At 44.5% G+C, this 15,103-nt stretch overlaps 1 protein-coding gene, 1 long non-coding RNA gene and 1 pseudogene across 3 annotated transcripts in view; 1 reads left to right on the top strand and 2 right to left on the bottom strand.

Annotated features, from left to right (window-relative positions):
- IFIT2 (interferon induced protein with tetratricopeptide repeats 2) overlaps positions 1-12,948 on the bottom strand; it is a 26,920-nt gene extending 13,972 nt beyond the window's left edge. Inside the window, exons 1-2 of one of the 2 annotated variants that reach the window (XM_069567972.1) lie at positions 12,565-12,948; positions 10,062-10,206 (exon numbers count right to left, since the gene is read on the bottom strand). The gene's annotated coding sequence lies outside the window, so the exon portion shown is untranslated. Of the gene's footprint in view, positions 1-547; positions 662-10,061; positions 10,207-12,564 lie in introns of those variants that run through there. The other variant, XM_069567974.1, reaches the window with a different exon arrangement.
- The window catches only part of LOC138427865 (uncharacterized), an 83,564-nt gene that overhangs the window by 63,494 nt on the left and 4,967 nt on the right, over positions 1-15,103 (top strand). The window lies entirely within an intron of this gene.
- Positions 1,279-15,103, bottom strand: LOC138427892 (DNA fragmentation factor subunit alpha pseudogene; annotated as a pseudogene).

Here is a 15,103-nt window from a genome sequence, read left to right as displayed (position 1 = left end):
CCCTTGGACAGAGGAGCCTGGTGTGCTACAGTCCATAGGGTCACAAAGAGTCAGACATGACTGAAGTGACTTGCCTTGTACGCATGCACAGATGTAAGTGTGTGTTTCTAGAAGCCTGCCCAGGTGAGAGCAGACCCAGGCATAGTTTCCCTAGGTGACCAGATGTCCAATTTTGCCTTGGTGATCCTGTCTGCTTTTTCTAAGCTCCTCTGCTTGTTCTAAGTATTCCAGAGCCACCTGGTATTGGCCTCTGCAGTGTTTGATATAGGCAAACAGATTGTACATGATTTCTTTGAATTCTGTGTTTAGAAACTCTGTCCTGATTATATCGTCTGTCTTCTAAATCATCTAAGGAGCTTTCTTCACCACGTACATTCCAGGTAAAATGGCATTTCAGTTGTAGAAAGATATTTTCTGAGGAATGTGTGGTGATTTCACAGTAGCTAAGGAAAGTGAACATCTAGGCATGTCAGTAAGCAGATGTACAGGCTTAAGGCATAGGCATTGGGCCACTCCTGAGAAGAGGTTAAATATACAGAAGACGTACCAATGTATAGTCTTTCAGCTACCTGCACAGAGCAGTAAGATGAACCATGAGCCTTGTGGTTTCTTTTGCAGGCTGTTTCAACTTGTCTTGGAGGAGACAGTGTTAAGATATTACCTGACAGACAAGACATGGGAGAAGGATAAATTCTTATGCTCATTAGGGAGCTGGCATTCATTCCAGACAACAGTGGCTAAAAATTAGCTCAGCAGTCCTTCCCAGATCAGTCCATGTGTGAGAGACCATTTTATTCACCAAGATTTGATTCATTCCTAGATTTGATTGAATTCTTTCCATTAGTCTTTCTAAATGCATGCATATCAGTCTGGGGACAAGAGAGAGAAAGAGAGGGAAAGGAAGATAAACTCATATCTACAGAGACAGGAAGAGGGGAAGCAAAGGGGGAGAGGGGGAGAGAAAAGAATTTGCTTTGTCAAGTGACCATCCAAGGGAGACAAGCATATTTATCAGTGAAGAGGAATAGCTCACAAATTCACTCTGTGCTCAAATAATGATCTTTATTTTTAATGTTACGGTGGTGGCTTAGTTGCTAAGTCATGTCCAACTCTTGCGACCCCGTGGACAGAGAAGTCTGACAGGCTACAGTTCATGGGATTCTTCAGGCAAGAATATTGGAGTGGGTTGCCATTTCCTTCTCCAGGGGATCTTTTCAACCCAGGAATTGAACCCGGGTATCCTGCATTGTAGGCAGATTCTTTACCGACTCAGCCACAAGGGAAGTTTTGCGTATAATAATAGGCAAATTGGCAGCTATGCTTCAGGGTTTGCAGAGGTGAAAAAAACTCGGTACAAGTGTCTCCCTGCAAAGGTCAGGGTCCTTGGTGCTCGCCCACCTCCAGATCCTCACTAGACAAACTCAGCTCTGGGGCAGTTTTCTCCTTTAGCACCAAGAGGATCTGGCTTGCAGGTGTCACTTTGGAGGAGCTCTCTCTAACACTCGTGTCAACAGCGTCCCTCTTGTCCCTGAGGTCAGCTCTGGACTCTCGCTGCTTCAACAAGATGCCACCTTCCTTCTCAGGAGCTGCCTGGAATGACAGGCTTCTTTCTGGTCAAGCACCTGCTGGAGCCCCTGGACGGCCACATGACTTTGGCCGAGTTCCTGAGCCAGCTCCAAACACAGGACATCAACGAGCACCTGGAGCTCCTCCTCAGACAGCAGGATGATGCTGGATAGGTCTTCCTTCAGCTGCCTGGCCACTTCTTCCACTTCAACCCTGCCCTGCTGCCTGTTTCATCTCTGTTGAAGGACTCTTGGGTAATCCAAGCTGTACCTGCATCTGAACTGTGTGTCCACTTCTCATTCCCAGCCAAGCCACAAACTTAGTATTGGCAGGAAGACACTGGAAGTAATCATTGTCATCCGCGATGGTGACATCGTCTGCCAGGCAGGGTGACTGGTGCCAGGAACTTGTCAATGGCCAGAATGTCACAAGGCTTGTTCCTCAGCTCGAGGCAAGAGGCCGCCACACCGTGCTGTTCTTGGCTATTGTTGCAGCGCAGCAGACACTGCTTTAAAGAGCCTGGATTTTTAATGTTATACTCAAATCTAATTTATTTTATACTGATTTTGAATTATTTCGCCTCCTAAAGTTTCACAGTGTATCTTCTTCATACCAAGGCAGGTGGCGTTTCAAGAATATTTATTAAACATACAGAAGTGCATTAACTGGTGTGAGGAAATGGTCAAAGTCCATGACTAAGACAAATTCAGGATATCACGTGTTCTATTGAATGTAAACTGTAATAGAACTTTGAGAAAGAAGATAGATAATTAATGGTAACGAAAATAAGAGTTAACATCTATTGATCACTAATTATATGCCAGGTACTGTTCTAGGGACTTCACTTGTATTAATTCATGTAATCCTCACAACTCTGTAGGGAAGGAGCTACTATCTCCAGATGGGGCATTAAATAACTCGTTCAAGGTCATATAGTTTATTAACTGGTAGAGGCAGCATTTGTATCTAGGCAGTCTAGCTTGAAAGCCCACATTTTTGGGGGGTAATTAATATTGTGTTAGTTCCAGGTATACAGCAAAGTGATTCAGTTATATATATAATATATGTATGTATATCATATTATTTTTTATTAATAGGTTATTGCAGGATACTGAATATAGTTCCCTATGTTATATGGTAATATCAGATAATCAGGATGATTTGATCACTCACCTAGAGCCAGACATCCTGAAATGTGAAGTCAAGTGGGCCTTAGAAAGCATCACTATGAACAAAGCTAGTGGAGGTGATGGAATTCCAGTGGAGCTATTTCAAATCCTGAAAGATGATGCTGTGAAAGTGCTGCACTCAATATGCCAGCAAATATGGAAAACTCAGCAGTGTCCACGGGACTGGAAAAGGTCAGTTTTCATTCCAGTCCCAAAGAAAGGCAATGCCAAAGTATGCTCAAACTACTGCACAATTGCACTCATCTCACACGCTAGTAAAGTAATGCTCAAAATTCTCCAAGCCAGGCTTCAACAATATGTGAACTGTGAATTCCAAATGCTCAAGCTGGTTTTAGAAAAGGCAGAGATCAAATTGCCAATATCTGCTGGATCATGGAAAAAGCAAGAATTTCTGCTTTATTGACTATGCGAAAGCCTTTGACTGTGTGAATCACAAGAAACTGTGGAAAATTCTGAAAGAGATGGGAATACCAGACCACCTAACCTGCCTCTTGAGAAATCTGTATGCAGGTCAGGAAGCAGCAGTTAGGACTGGACATGGAACAACAGACTGGTTCCAAATAGGAAAAGGAGTATGTCAAGGCAAGTATATTGTCACCCTGCTTATTTAACTTACATGCAGAGTACATCATGAAAAACGCTGGGCTGGATGAAGCACAAGCTGGAATCAAGATTGCCAGGAGAAATATCAATAACCTCAGATATGCAGATGACACCACCCTTATGGCAGAAAGTGAAAAAGAACTAAAGAGCCGCTTGATGAAAGTGAAAGAGGAGAGTGAAAAAGTTGGCTTAAAGCTCAACATTCAGAAAACTAAGATCATGGCATCCGGTCCCGTCACTTCATGGCAAATAGCTGGGGAAACAGTGGAAACAGTGGCTGACTTTATATTTTTGGGCTCCAACATCACTACAGATGGTGACTGCAGCCATGAAATTAAAAGACGCTTGCTCCTTGGGAGAAAAGTTATGACCAACCTAGACAGCAAACTAAAAAGCAGAGACATTACTTTGCCAACAAAGGTCCATCTAGTCAAGGCTATGGTTTTTCCAGTAGTCATGTATGGATGTGAGAGTTGGACTATGAAGAAAGTTGAGCACTCAAGAATTGATGCTTTTGAACTGTGGTGTTGGAGAAGACTCTTGAGAGTTCCTTGGACTGCAAAGAGATCCAACCAGTCCATCCTAGAGGAAATCAGTCCTGAATATTCATTGGAAGGACTGATGTTGAAGCTGAAACTCCAATACTTTGGCCACCTGATGTGAAGAGTTGACTCCCTGGAAAAGACCCTGATGCTGGGAAAGATTGAAGGTGGGAGGAGAAGGGGATGACAGAGGATGAGATGGTTGGATGGCATCACCAACTCGATGGACATGAGTTTGTGTAAACCCCGGGAGTTGGTGGTGGACAGGGAAGCCTGGCGTGCTGTAGTCCATGGGGTCACAAAGAGTTGGACATGACTGAGTGACTGAGCTGAACTGAACTGATGGTATATGGTATAAGGTAAAAAGAGAAATTGGGATTATAGTGAATTTTTGACCTGGGCAACTTGATAGACCCTGATATTGAGATGAAGACAACAGGAATAGCAGATTTATGGGAGAATAGTGGAGTTTGGGAGCAGATTTAAGAGTTCTGTTTTGAGATCATTAAATTGAGATGCCTAGTAGATATCCAAGTGGAACTAATAAGGCAATAGCTAGATATTTGAGTCAGGAGTTCAAAGATCCAGGCTGGAGTGATAAATCTGGAATTCCTGAGAATGTAGGTAGTTCTGAAAGCCTTGGGTCTGAAAGCCATTACCTATAGAAAGACTGTAGACATAGAGGACAGGGCTGGCCCAGATACACAGTGACAGTCAGAGAAACTGGATAGAGGATGAAAAACCGCAGAAGAGGTAAGGAGTGGCCAATGAAGAAGGAAGAAAACCAGAAAGTGATGCTGCTGTAAGAACCAGGTTAAAAACAGAAGTTCCAAAGAGGAAGTTGTAGAATTAGTTCTTGAGAAAGAACCACATCAAGGACAGAAAAGTGGCAACATGTTGGTCACTGGTAACTTTGTGTGGGACTCAAGAGTGATGAAGCAAATGCTTGTTTGGAGTGAGTAAACAAGAAAACAAGAAGTAAGGAGACAATTGTAAATTTCACTGTAAAAGCAGAAACTTGGGTGGGTAAAACTGGAGAGGACTGAGGCGATACTGCTTTTGAATTGGGTGATATGAGTGTAATGGGTTTCCCTGGTGGCTCAGACAGTAAAGCGTCTGTCTACAATGCGGGAGACCCGGGTTCGAGCCCTGGGTTGGGAAGATCCCCTGGAGAAGGAATTGGCAATCCACTCCAGGACTATTGCCTGGAAAATCCCATGAACAGAGGAGCCTGGTAGGCTACAGTCTATGGGGTCGCAAAGAGTCAGACACGACTGAGCGACTTCGCTTTCACTTCAATTAATGAATGTATGTGTGCCGATCAGAGAGACGGAAAACTGGGATACCAAAGAGCTGAAAATTGCTGGAGAGGAGTCTTTAAGCAGGTGAAATGGGATGTGTACTAGAACAAAACTATGACGCTTGACTTAAAAAAAAGAATACTAGGGATAATTCATCCAAATTATGGAAGGGAAGGCAGCCTGAAGGCACAGATTTACACAGGCAGAAGATTTGGTAGTGATACATGAGGGTGATTCTCTAAGCCTGCTTCTCAGGGAAGGTCTACACCAAAATGTTCCCTGGTGGCTCAGCTGATAAACAATCTGCCTGCAGTGCTGGAGACCTGGGTTCAGTCCTGGGCTTGGGAAGATCCCCTGGAGAAAAGAACGGCTACCCACTTCAGTACTCTGGCCTGGAGAATTCCATGGACATAGGGTCGCAAAGGGTCGGACATGAGTGAGTGACTTTCACTTGACATCAAAATATACTTTTGGTGAAATACTTTGATGAAAGTATTTGATGAAGATACTTTTCATCTTTATCTACTTCTGTGTTTTTATCCTCAACCTTTAAGTTTTTGCTTTTGAGCATGCATTTCTGAAAACTAAGTAATGTAGGTCTTATGAGTCCATGGAATTGGGACATGATAGTTTCTATTTGCCCCTACAGCTCCACTCTGCATCCCTCTCCACCTGACTGTCACCATCAGACAAGGAGCTCCACGGTCTCTGGCTTCCCAAGGGGTTTGGCCAAAGGGAGACACAACAAGATCTCAGACAGAGGGAATGGTGTCCTTGAGTATTTACTTCTGGGGCTTCCACACTGCAGAACTTTCCTCTCCTGAAGCCCACAGATGCCATCAGTTGGCTTGTTTACAATTCCCTTTTTCGGTCCAGTCGCTCAGTCGTGTCCGGCTCTTTGCAAACCCATGGACTGCAGCATGCCAGGCCTCCCTGTCCATCACCAGCTCCCAGAGTTGACTCAAATTCGTGTCTATCGAGTCGGTGATGCCATCCAGCCATCTCATCCTCTGTTGTCCCCTTCTCCTCCTGCCCCCAATCCCTCCCAGCATCAGAGTCTTTTCAAAGAGTCAACTCTTCACATGAGGTGGCCAAAGTATTGGAGTTTCAGCTTTAGCATCAGTCCTCCCAAAGAACACCCAGGATTCATCGCCTTTAGAATGGACTGGTTGGATCTCCTTGCAGTCCAAGGGACTCTCAAGAGTCTTCTCCAACACCACACTTCAAAACCATCAATTATTTGGTGCTCAGCTTTCTTCACAGTCCAACTCTCACATCCATACATGACTACTGGAAATACCATAGCCTTGACTAGATGGACCTTTGTTGACAAAATAATGTCTCTGCTTTTGAATATGATATCTAGGTTGGTCATAACTTTCCTTCCAAGGAGTAAGCATCTTTTAATTTCATGGCTGCAGTCACCATCTGTAGTGATTTTGGAGCCCCCAAAAGTAAAGTCTGACACTGTTTCCACTGTTTCCTCATCTGTTTGCCATGAAGTGATGGGACTGGATGCCGTGATCTTAGTTTTCTGAATGTTGAGCTTTAAGCCAAATTTTTCACTCTCCTCTTTCACTTTCATCAAGAGACTTTTTAGTTCTCTTTCACTTTCTGCCATAGGGTGGTGTCATCTGCATATCTGAGGTTATTGATATTTCTCCTGGCAATCTTGATTCCAGCTTGTGCTTCATCCAGCCCAGCGTTTTTCATGATGTACTCTGCATGTAAGTTAAATAAGCAGGGTGACAATATACTGCCTTGACATACTCCTTTTCCTTTTTGGAACCAGTCTGTTGTTCCATGTCCAGTCCTAACTGCTGCTTCCTGACCTGCATATAGGTTTCTCAAGAGGCAGGTCAGCTGGTCTGGTATTCCCATCTCTTGAAGATTTTTCCACAGTTTATTGTGATCCACACAGTCAAAGGCTTTGGCATAGTCAGTAAAGCAGAATTGTGACCCCATGGACTGCAGCATGCCAGGCTTCCCTGTCCATCACCAACTCCTGGAACTTACTCAAACTCATGTCCATTGAGTTGGTGATTCTATCCAACCATCTCATCCTCTGTTGTCCCCTTCTTCTCCTGCTTTCAATCATTCCCAGCATCAGGGTCTTTTCCAATGAGTCAGTTCTTTGCATCAGGTGGCCAAAATATTGGGGTTTCAGCTTCAGCGTCCGTCCTTCCAATGAATATTCAGGACTGTTTTCCTTTAGAATGGACTGGTTGAATCTCCTTGCAGTCCAAGGAACTCTCAAGGGACGTCCTTATTCAGCTTTCTTCAATGACTCAGCTTGAGTTCGTCAGTTTCTTGCCAGGAATCTGACTTACAAAAAGAAAGGAAACTTAAAAATCAGGACTCAGAACCTGAGAACTAACTGGCAGATGAAATTACAGCATTCTTTTTGTGACATTGTGCAAGTTGTTTAGCCTTTCTGAGCTTAAATTTCTCATCTTTTTTGTGAGGATGTGATGAGATACATAAAAAGTGCCTGTAACATTGCCTGGCACATAGAAAGCATCTGAAAAGGTTATTTATTAGTACTGTTATCTCTATGGGTAACAATGTTATATTACTCAAATGAGGCCATACACATATTCACAGCAGCCCCAGGAGGTAGGTGGTCAGTATCCCCATTTTCAGATGTGAAACTCAACGAGCTAGTTGTTTACACAATATCACAAAGCAAATACACTGCCGTTCCAGTCAGTCAAATGTGTATGTGTGTGTAGGGATGAACTGAAGGTAAGAATAGGAGGACTGATGAAAAGTTTAAGAAGAATCTGTACCTAAAGACTCTCCCTGTAGTCTCTGCAACCCCCACTCCCCAATTTATGTAGAAGATGGTAGGTTTATCCTAGATAGAAGATGAAAGGAAGGGGCCTGGACTGGGGTTATAGGCACAGTTGAAACTCTGGGATACTATACTGAAAACAAGAGTGCTAAGTTTATGTTTGCATATCGAATTTTGAGATCATATCTTCTTCCTGAGTCAGATGCTGCATCCAGACTTATTCCCTCCAGGCAAGAGATTAGAAGACAGTTATGGAGGATGAGATGGTTGGATGGCATCACCGACTCGATGGACATGAGTTTGAGCAGGCTCTGGGAGTTGGTTGATGGACAGGGAATCCTGGTGTGCTGCAGCCCATGGGCTCGCAAAGAGTTGAACACGACTGAGCAACTGAACTGAACCGATGAAGGAAATCAGGGAAGTCCAGGGAAAAAGCCTCAAGATCATGGTCTCAGCGTGACCTCAGTAAAACGGCGCAGTGAGATCACCTCATAAGGAAGCCCAGTCATCTAGCCCACACACATGCTTCCGGCCAGTTTGTTAGTATTCCACTCTTAATTCTGAATTGGAATCAAAGGATCCCCAGATAGTTTAAGAAAGCCCCAAACATAGAGGACTGTGGCCAAACACAAGTGATTTGAAGGGAGAAGAGTTGAGGCAGCAACAACAAACTACCATCAATAAATTCAGATATTGGAGGAGACATTGCATCCATAAAATGAAATCAAATGCTATGAAGAAAGGCGAGCATTTAAAGAACTTGGAGGGACTCTTGGAAATGAAAGCAACAACTGAGTGGAAAAACTCAAAAGAAAGATGAGAACAAAACAGAAAAAATTTCTTTCAAATAGAAAAACAGACTACAAAAGGAAAATAACGTATATAAAATTTAAAAATTAGAGAATCAGACTATGAGGACCACTGTCTTAACCAAAAAGAGTTCTAGGAAGAGAGGGCAAAGAAAATGAAAGGAAGAAAAATTTTTCAAGAAAAATTCAATAAAATTTCCCTGAGCTGAGCGGTGTGTTTCCAAATGGATAAAAGTAAATCGTTCCCAACTCTGTGATTGTAAACTTTTAGAACATACTGGTGACAAGGAGAATTCTACAAGTCCTAGGGGAAAAAGGATTAAGGTAAGCGAGTATCCACATGTTATTGGACCTCTCCATAACAACTACTAAAAGCTAGAAGACAGTGGAGAAATTCCTTCAGAAATACTGTGGGAAAATAGTTTCTCACCTAGAATTCTAAACATAGCCAAATAATCATTTAAATATGAGGAAAGAATATACTTTTATACATGTAAATAAAAATTTCCTTTCCACGCCCTCTTCTTCGGGAAGCTGAGAGGAATTGTCCCATCAAAATTAGGAGTAAACCCAAGTGAATAAAGAAATAGAAGTTAGGAGACACAGGACCCAGTGTGAGAGAATGTTCATACAATAAGAATCCACCCTACAATGCAGAGGACGTGGGTTTGATCCCTGGTCGGGGAACTAGGATCCTGCATGCTCTGGGGCAACTAAACCTAGGCATTGCAACTAGAGGGTCAGTGTGCCACAAAGAAAGATCCCATATGACACAACTAAATAAATAAGTATAAATAAATAAATGTTTTAAATATTTGATGCAGTCAAATAAATATTTTGTAAAACCTTAATTAAGGGAGGTGGAGGAAGAACCCTGGATGGGGGGGAAGGGACAGAAATGTCTGCTACTCTGCAGCCACCTGGAAAGCAACCAGTGTAGAGAGGAGTGGGTCCTGTGAGTGATTTCCACAGAAATGTGAAAATGACAGCTTGCCTAAGATCTGCGGCTGAGAAGGTGATAAGAAACCTGAGAAGAAGAAACTCATTTGTTGCTTTTAACTTCAGAAAAAAAGTGAAACAAAATACAGGGAAAGAAAGGTCACTGATGAGCAATGGGATGATGAAAAGAGATCGTAGCCCCAGATGCCTCTGCTAATGACAGCAGCAGCCACCAATACAGGCAATCATTCTGCATCTGTGTGGGTTCTGAGAGGAAGAAAGCTCCAAGGAAGTCTGTCCTCAGCGAAGTCACTTACCTTCCATCAGCACAGAAATGACAGGTCCTCCTGGGAGCCCTGGTCCCCACCCTTGTCCATAGTCTCTCGTCATGGTCCAAGGATCGGGAAGTATTCATCTTGCCAGATTGTAGCAGCATAAACAGTGTTGTTGGATGAGTGGAGGCTAAGGGGCAGACATCAATCAAAAAAAATTTTTTTAAATTCCTTTGTATCCTAATCAAGATAGTACAATCAATGACCTGTTCTGGTTTCTTAGCTGTTCAATGCAGAGGTCTCTCTTTTTAATTTGTGAGCTGCTTTTGAGGACTGAGCAGAGCAGAGACTTGAGCATCCCCCCTTCTAAGAGGATCAACACCAAACGCTGTCTGGACTCAGGTACCATGAATGTATCCTATGTCCATGAATATGGTCCTTTCCCTCAAGGTCACATCTACTTCTCTAATGATCCCCAAATGACTGACAATGTCTACAGCCATTTATAAGTTTCTCGTTTTCATTTGGGTTTTCATTCTCTTGTCTCTAACAAAGACAATTCAAAGCAACAAATGTGCAAATATTCTTAGAGTAGAGTGCAAGACCAGGGATAATCCCTTGCTCTATTTTAGATTCTTGTCATTTAAATTATATCTCATGCAAAGCATTGAAACATTTCAAATAGCCAAAAGACACCTCAGTGGGTGCCTGTATTTTGTCCAGGGATTACTAGCACACCATCAGCAGTTTCTACCATATGGCGAGTCTCAAGGATCCCAGGAAATGGGATGCACAGCTGCAATAATGTTCTCTAGGAGAGATTTCTAACTTTTTTAAAGGGCTAGATGGTAAATATTTTCAGCATTGTGGGCAGTACAGTCTCTGCCTCAACTCCTCAACTCTGTTGTTAAGGTGCAAAGGCAGTCATAGACAATCTATGTTCCAGTAAAACTTGTTTATGTAAGCAAGTGGCTGACTATACTGAGTCCACTAGCTGTTGGGAGTTAGTCCTTGCTCTGTGGCCCAATATGTTCTTCATAGTCACAGAGCCTCTTGAGGAAATGGCACCTAGTGTGGCTCAGTGGTAAAGAATCTTCCTGCCAGTGCAGGAGACACATGGGACATGGGTTTGATCCCTGGGTTGGGAAGAGCCCCAGAGAAATAAATGGCAACCCACTGCAGTAGTTTTGCCTGTGAAATTCCATGGACAGAGAAGCCTGGCTGGCTATAGTCCATGGGGCTGCCAAGAGTCACATACTTGAGCACAGCAGCAGTTATCCATTCTACCTCCTTTTGCTTCGACTTTCTGTTGTTACTACAAATGACCTACAGCTCAGGAAAACGTCATTGAACATCCCAAACATACCATCTCCATCTACACATTGGCTAAATTTTTCGACCAAGCGATCAATATAGTTCTGACAATTGTGACTTGAGCGTCTCCTTAGCAGGCTCCTCGCTGCTCCCCACTTTACAATACTTTTCCTAGCAGACTTCTTTCCTGGGTGTCAAAAATGTATTAGTTGTCAGCTCTGATTTTTTAGCATTTTTATTGATACTTAGGTAAATTGGGGGCAAACATGGTTTCTTAAATAGGAAACAAAAAGCATTAACCAAGGAAGAAATCTTGGTGGCAAAACACTGCTGCTGCTGCTAAATCGCTTCAGTCGTGTCCGACTCTGTGTGACCCCATAGGCAGCAGCCCACTAGGCTCCGCCGTCCCTGGGATTCTCCAGGCAAGAACACTGGAGTGGGTTGCCATTTCGTTCTCCAGTGCATGAAATTGAAAAGTGAAAGTGAAGTCACTTAGTCATGTCCGACTCTTCGTGACCCCATGGACTGCCGCCTACCAGGCTCCTCTGTCCATGGGATTTTCCATGCAAGAGTACTAGAGTGGGTTGCCATTGCCTTCTCTCATTTAAATCAAGTTATCACATAAAATTCTGTGAGGCCTAAATGGTTAGAAGACTTTGCTGCAGAAGCAGCTCTTAAACGCTGGCTGAAGGATGCTGGAATGTTATTGAGATGGGAGCAATTCTGGAGACTTCCAAAGACTTACACAGTAATACAAAAACAGTGAAGGCTTTATTGAGCACCAGAAAGCATTCCATTTGATGGCATGTCATTGTTTAGAGTTAGAAAAGTTGGAGGCAAATGTGGGAAGTCTTGAATCATCCATCAAAGGCATTGTAAGAGAACTGGCCTCAATAGAATGTATATTATGGCTAAGCCAAGATGAGCAGAAAATTTCATCTTGAGCATCAACTCCCATGAATTGGTAGCAAAGGACTAGAATGGTTTGCTGGGAAGGATTCTGAGCTTGTGTCTGCGCAAGTGGGAAAAACACTGCAATCAATTAGTGACCAAGCGCGCCCCCTAGTGGCGAAACCGAACAGCGCCCTCGACCCCTCCAGCGTCTCAAAATTTTCCTTGCAGAAAAAGCTCCTTGACATCTGTCTTGACAACGACTTTTTGGAAATGACACCAGAAGCACAAGCACTAAAGGCAAAAGAAAACAACCGAGACTCTATCAGAACAGGCACACTACCTGACATCGTCCTTCTGGTTTCTTCTCTCCTTTTTTTCTTTTTTAATTTATGTGGCTTCATCAGGTCTTAGTTGTGGCATGCAGGCTTAGTTGCCCTGTGGTATGTGGGATCTTAGTTCCTGACCAGGGATTGAACCAGCATCTGCTGCATTGGAAGGTGGATTATTAAAGACTGGCTCACGGGGATGCCCCTCTCTTCCTTTCTAATTTCAGTGTGTGTTCTTTCTCCCCAAACACTCCTAAAGGTGGAAGGCGCTGTGTGGAGACAGGACCAGAAAAAGGTTTTATTACAGGTTCATACAAGGAGATGGGTGGCTCATGCACTAAGAACCCCAATGTTACAGAAAGCTTTCAGCAAGCCCCTTTAAGAGCAAAACCGGAGGGAGGGGCGTGGTTAGTCGTTGCAAACTTCTTGATGCCGGATCTTTTGCTCTTGCGTCATTTGCAGGGTCAGGTAATGATGTTCCCATAAATCTCTACTGCACAGATTGCAGTCTGTGAGACCTGGTCTCGCCATTCGGCTTGGCTTGAGGAGACTGAAGGCCAGTTGTGTTGGGTGTTTGGCTCCCTCGGGAGTGGCAGCTGGGCAGCATGTGGGAACCTGGCCCTGAAGGAGCTGCCGGCTGAGATCTGCCTCCTCTTAGCCAGGACTGGGACCTTGGAGGGTGAAAGTTGTGTCTTGGGACCGTGCCCTTTCTTGTCAAGACAAAGAAGAACATTCACCACTACCTCAAGGGCTGGGCTACAGCTAGTAGAAGGCCTCAGTGAGGGCTCTGGTCCAGACTCCAACATTCTAGTTTTGATTTGCCTCACGGTGCGTCAGGCACTCAGACTTGGGATTTGGTAACAAGAGAACTGATCACCATCTTCATCCCTTCTTTAGATTTCCCCCAAAGTCTGATGACAGGTCTGCATTTTAATATCCGATCTTTCAGTTAATCTTTGTCCTGTGAGCTTGATTCTCATCTCCACATAACTATTTTTGCTCTTTCTGAAGTGCCAAAGATCCTTCTAGAAAAGCAGCTGATCAGGTGTGTGGTGAAGTGTTACAAGTCCGGCTGCTGCGATGCCATCAAGATGACGCTTCTCCCTGTGCCCTCCTTCCTCGGAGGAAACAGTCCCCCTTCTCGCATAACGGCAAAAGCTAATACATTTGATTTAAACGTATGCCGTGGGGCCATTGGGTTTGGGGTTCAAATTCCTAGAACTTCCACGGATGAGGCTTCTTCTGGGTCCCACTATGAAGGTAGTACTGTCAAGGCAGAGAACTCGTGTTTTCTGCCTGGTGATGTTCACCTCGTGATCCTTTATAGCCCATCAATACAGAAGGATGGAAACTCAAGGAGCTATGGATGCAGGGTCTGAGAAGAGCATATCACATTCCATTCTCGTCAATGGAATGAGAAAATCTGCTGGGGAAATTTCTCATTCTCCATCCCAACTAGAGAGGCACTTTAAAGCGGACTGTGGAGGATCCAAGGATTATTGTGGGTCATGGGTATGAGGAACTAAAGCTTTGCATGGAGCCACAAGGACTGGGCAGACTGACTTCTTGGCATCCACAGTTTCACGTGAAGTTGGAGATCCAGGACTCAGTGATAGGCCGGAAATAAGAGGTAATGTTCCAGGATCACTCCCGGTTATAAGAGATCTGAGGCCAGAGGGCTGCCCCATCACCCTGAAGCCTCAGCCATCAGCCAATCTAACCAACAGCAGCCCTCCTTGCCCACCCCCCAGGTGCTGCACAGGGTCCCCGCCAACTGCAAGCACCACATCCCCACCTCTAACTGCTACCAAGAGCACTTGGAGGAGGAAGGCAGATCTAGGGGAGGATCAGGGGACAGGGCAGAGGACCACAGCACAGCCAGCTGCCTGGAGGGGGGAAGACCACCCCTGCCCCCTTTTGATTTCCGACCAGAATTCTGGCTCGTAAGTCTAAGCCCATGTCCTTACATCATAAGACTTCGGTGATTCTGTAATCATATCCAGTTGCCGTCACAAATTGGACCTGCAGATTCATTACTAGGACTTCTCAAATTTTGGTAAAGAAAATTAAAAATTCACCTTCTTTCCAATATGAAATATTAAGAGATTGCAAAAGTAGGTGCCCAAAATATGATACAATCCTTCAATAACTGGATGATCTCTGATAGATGTTTGAATCGTGACCGGCTTCTCAGCCCGCGGTTTGGTAACGAATCAACATCCTTAACGTCCTGCCGAGCGGCCGAGTGTCTGCTGCCCTCTGGCCTCACCCGGGTCTTGGAGCCCCAGCTCCAGAGACTCGGACCGCGGAGCCCAGCAGAGGCTCAGGAGGCGCTGAAGCGCCAGGAGAGGCTGTGACCACGACAAATTCACTTACAAGTTGCCCACTGAGGGTGGGAAGAGCTTTGACTCTGTGGCCAAACTGCAGAACGCGAGGAGCTCGGAGGAAGAGCGAAGGGTTTCACCCCGGAGACGGTGCACCAAGGCGAGAGCCGTTGAGGGCGAGGACGTGGACGCGGAGAAGGCCCAGGATGCTGACAGCAACTCGAGACAT

The sequence above is a fragment of the Ovis canadensis genome, chromosome 22 (assembly GCF_042477335.2).
Source record: "Ovis canadensis isolate MfBH-ARS-UI-01 breed Bighorn chromosome 22, ARS-UI_OviCan_v2, whole genome shotgun sequence".
Lineage (NCBI taxonomy): Eukaryota > Metazoa > Chordata > Mammalia > Artiodactyla > Bovidae > Ovis > Ovis canadensis.
The sequence above is the reverse complement of the archived record's forward strand: the minus strand, read 5'-3'. Positions and strand labels throughout refer to the sequence as shown.